Genomic DNA, 5,551 nt, shown 5'->3' with positions numbered 1-5,551 from the left:
ACTCTACTGTAAATACTTCCCGCACAGCCCAGGCGATCAAAACTGTAAATACTATAGTATACTGGGCTCTGGCCCCCCAATGGTGGAACAAACTCCCTCACTATAGTACGGGCAGGACAGCCGCCCTAGGATACAAACACTCTACTGTCAATCACCACCTCTCCGGAGACACCTGAAATACCCCACCTCTTCAAGGAATACCTACTGTATAGGATAAGTAATCCTTCTCACCACCAAACCCTACTTAATGATTTAGATGCACTATTGTAAAGTGGCTGTTCCACTGATGTCAGAAGGTGAATTCACCAATTTGTAAGTCGCTCTGGATAAGAGCGTCTGCTAAATGACTTAAATGTAAATGTAAATGTAAAAATACTATAGTATATTCAGAGCGCACTGGACGTTCTGCCACCCTAGGCGATACAAACACTCTACTGTAAATACTATAGTATACTCAGGGCCGGCACTGGACGTTCTGCTGCCCTAGGCGATACACTCTACTGTAAATACTATAGTATACTCAGGGACGGCACTGAACGTTCTGCCACCCTAGGCGATACAAACACTCTACTGTAAATACTATAGTATACTCAGGGCCTGCACTGGACGTTCTGCTGCCCTAGGTGATACAAACACTCTACTGTAAATACTATAGTATACTCAGGGACGGCACTGAACGTTCTGCCACCCTAGGCGATACAAACACTCTACTGTAAATACTATAGTATACTCAGGGCCGGCACTGAACGTTCTGCCGCCCTAGGTGATACAAACACTCTACTGTAAATACTATAGTATACTCAGGGCGCACTGGACGTTCTGCCACCCTAGGCGATACACTCTACTGTAAATACTATAGTATACTCAGGGCCGGCACTGAACGTTCTGCCACCCTAGGAGATACAAACACTCTACTGTAAATACTATAGTATACTCAGGGTGCACTGGACGTTCTGCCGCCCTAGGCGATACACTCTACTGTAAATACTATAGTATACTCAGGGCGCACTGGACGTTCTGCTACCCTAGGCGATACAAACACTCTACTGTAAATACTATAGTATACTCAGGGCCGGCACTGAACGTTCTGCCGCCCTAGGTGATACAAACACTCTACTGTAAATACTATAGTATACTCAGGGCGCACTGGACGTTCTGCCACCGTAGGCGATACACTCTACTGTAAATACTATAGTATACTCAGGGCCGGCACTGAACGTTCTGCCACCCTAGGAGATACAAACACTCTACTGTAAATACTATAGTATACTCAGGGTGCACTGGACGTTCTGCCGCCTATTAGATACACTCTACTGTAAATACTATAGTATACTCAGGGCGCACTGGACGTTCTGCCGCCTAGGCGATACAAACACTCTACTGTAAATACTATAGTATACTCAGGGTGCACTGGACGTTCTGCCAGGCCTAGGCGATACAAACACTCTACTGTAAATACTATAGTATACTCAGGGTGCACTGGACGTTCTGCTGCCCTAGGCGATGCAAACACTCTACTGTAAATACTATAGTATACTCAGTGCGCACTGGACGTTCTGCTGCCCTAGGCGATGCAAACACTCTACTGTAAATACTATAGTATACTCAGGGCCGGCACTGAACGTTCTGCCACCCTAGGCGATACAAACACTCTACTGTAAATATTATAGTATACTCAGGGCCGGCACTGGACGTTCTGCCACCACTACTGTAAATACTATAGCGGGCATACAAACACTCTACTGTAAATACTATAGTATACTCAGGGTTCACTGGACGTTCTGCCACCCTAGGCGATACACTCTACTGTAAATACTATAGTATACTCAGGGCCGGCACTGAACGTTCAGCCACCCTAGGTGATACAAACACTACTGTAAATACTATAGTATACTCAGGGCCGGCACTGGATGTTCTGCCGCCCTAGGTGATACAAACACTCCACTGACTGTAAATACTATAGTATACTCAGGGCCGGCACTGGACGTTCTGCCACCCTAGGTGATACAAACACTCTACTCTAAATACTATAGTATACTCAGGGCCGGCACTGAACGTTCTGCCACCCTAGGCGATACACTCTACTGTAAAACTATAGTATACTCAGGGCAGGCACTGGACGTTCTGCCGCCCTAGGTGATACAAACACTCTACTGTAAATACTATAGTATACTCAGGGCCGGCACTGAACACTCTACTGTAAATCTGCCACCCTAGGCGATACACTCTACTGTAAATACTATAGTATACTCAGGGCAGGCACTGAACGTTCTGCCGCCCTAGGTGATACAAACACTCTACTGTAAATACTATAGTATACTCAGGGCCGGCACTGAACGTTCTGTCACCCTAGGCGATACAAACACTCTACTGTAAATACTATAGTATACTCAGGGCCGGCACTGAACGTTCTGCCGCCCTAGGTGATACAAACACTCTACTGTAAATACTATAGTATACTCAGGGCGCACTGGACGTTCTGCCACCCTAGGCGATACACTCTACTGTAAATACTATAGTATACTCAGGGCGCACTGGACGTTCTGCCACCGTAGGCGATACACTCTACTGTAAATACTATAGTATACTCAGGGCCGGCACTGAACGTTCTGCCACCCTAGGCGATACAAACACTCTACTGTAAATACTATAGTATACGCAGGGTAAATACTATAGTACGGCACTGGACGTTCTGCCACCCTAGGCGATACAAACACTCTACTGTAAATACTATAGTATACTCAGGGCGCACTGGACGTTCTGCCGCCCTAGGCGATACAAACACTCTACTGTAAATACTATAGTATACTCAGGGTGCACTGGACGTTCTGCCACCCTAGGCGATACAAACACTCTACTGTAAATACTATAGTATACTCAGGGTGCACTGGACGTTCTGCTGCCCTAGGCGATGCAAACACTCTACTGTAAATACTATAGTATACTCAGGGCGCACTGGACGTTCTGCTGCCCTAGGCGATGCAAACACTCTACTGTAAATACTATAGTACACTCAGGGCCGGCACTGAACGTTCTGCCACCCTAGGCGATACAAACACTCTACTGTAAATACTATAGTATACTCAGGGACGGCACTGGACGTTCTGCCACCCTAGGCGATACAAACACTCTACTGTAAATACTATAGTATACTCAGGGCCGGCACTGGATGTTCTGCCGCCCTAGGTGATACAAACACTCTACTGTAAATACTATAGTATACTCAGGGCCGGCACTGGATGTTCTGCCGCCCTAGGTGATACAAACACTCCACTGTAAATACTATAGTATACTCAGGGCCGGCACTGGACGTTCTGCCACCCTAGGTGATACAAACACTCTACTCTAAATACTATAGTATACTCAGGGCCGGCACTGAACGTTCTGCCACCCTAGGCGATACACTCTACTGTAAATACTATAGTATACTCAGGGCAGGCACTGAACGTTCTGCCGCCCTAGGTGATACAAACACTCTACTGTAAATACTATAGTATACTCAGGGCCGGCACTGAACGTTCTGCCACCCTAGGCGATACAAACACTCTACTGTATATACTATAGTATACTCAGGGCCGGCACTGAACGTTCTGCCACCCTAGGAGATACAAACACTCAACTGTAAATACTATAGTATACTCAGGGTGCACTGGACGTTCTGCCGCCCTAGGCGATACACTCTACTGTAAATACTATAGTATACTCAGGGCGCACTGGACGTTCTGCCGCCCTAGGCGATACAAACACTCTACTGTAAATACTATAGTATACTCAGGGTGCACTGGACGTTCTGCCACCCTAGGCGATACAAACACTCTACTGTAAATACTATAGTATACTCAGGGTGCACTGGACGTTCTGCTGCCCTAGGCGATGCAAACACTCTACTGTAAATACTATAGTATACTCAGTGCGCACTGGACGTTCTGCTGCCCTAGGCGATGCAAACACTCTACTGTAAATACTATAGTATACTCAGGGCCGGCACTGAACGTTCTGCCACCCTAGGCGATACAAACACTCTACTGTAAATATTATAGTATACTCAGGGACGGCACTGGACGTTCTGCCACCCTAGGCGATACAAACACTCTACTGTAAATACTATAGTATACTCAGGGTTCACTGGACGTTCTGCCACCCTAGGCGATACACTCTACTGTAAATACTATAGTATACTCAGGGCCGGCACTGAACGTTCAGCCACCCTAGGTGATACAAACACTACTGTAAATACTATAGTATACTCAGGGCCGGCACTGGATGTTCTGCCGCCCTAGGTGATACAAACACTCCACTGTAAATACTATAGTATACTCAGGGCCGGCACTGGACGTTCTGCCACCCTAGGTGATACAAACACTCTACTCTAAATACTATAGTATACTCAGGGCCGGCACTGAACGTTCTGCCACCCTAGGCGATACACTCTACTGTAAAACTATAGTATACTCAGGGCAGGCACTGGACGTTCTGCCGCCCTAGGTGATACAAACACTCTACTGTAAATACTATAGTATACTCAGGGCCGGCACTGAACGTTCTGCCACCCTAGGCGATACACTCTACTGTAAATACTATAGTATACTCAGGGCAGGCACTGAACGTTCTGCCGCCCTAGGTGATACAAACACTCTACTGTAAATACTATAGTATACTCAGGGCCGGCACTGAACGTTCTGTCACCCTAGGCGATACAAACACTCTACTGTAAATACTATAGTATACTCAGGGCCGGCACTGAACGTTCTGCCGCCCTAGGTGATACAAACACTCTACTGTAAATACTATAGTATACTCAGGGCGCACTGGACGTTCTGCCACCCTAGGCGATACACTCTACTGTAAATACTATAGTATACTCAGGGCGCACTGGACGTTCTGCCACCGTAGGCGATACACTCTACTGTAAATACTATAGTATACTCAGGGCCGGCACTGAACGTTCTGCCACCCTAGGCGATACAAACACTCTACCCTAAATACTATAGTATACGCAGGGACGGCACTGGACGTTCTGCCACCCTAGGCGATACAAACACTCTACTGTAAATACTATAGTATACTCAGGGCGCACTGGACGTTCTGCCGCCCTAGGCGATACAAACACTCTACTGTAAATACTATAGTATACTCAGGGTGCACTGGACGTTCTGCCACCCTAGGCGATACAAACACTCTACTGTAAATACTATAGTATACTCAGGGTGCACTGGACGTTCTGCTGCCCTAGGCGATGCAAACACTCTACTGTAAATACTATAGTATACTCAGGGCGCACTGGACGTTCTGCTGCCCTAGGCGATGCAAACACTCTACTGTAAATACTATAGTACACTCAGGGCCGGCACTGAACGTTCTGCCACCCTAGGCGATACAAACACTCTACTGTAAATACTATAGTATACTCAGGGACGGCACTGGACGTTCTGCCACCCTAGGCGATACAAACACTCTACTGTAAATACTATAGGCGATACAAACACTCTACTGTAAATACTATAGTATACTCAGGGCCTATACTCAGGGCCGGCACTGAACGTTCTGCCGC

The sequence above is a fragment of the Oncorhynchus masou genome, chromosome 22, assembly GCF_036934945.1.
Source record: "Oncorhynchus masou masou isolate Uvic2021 chromosome 22, UVic_Omas_1.1, whole genome shotgun sequence".
Lineage (NCBI taxonomy): Eukaryota > Metazoa > Chordata > Actinopteri > Salmoniformes > Salmonidae > Oncorhynchus > Oncorhynchus masou.
Note: the sequence above shows the minus strand (reverse complement) of the source record.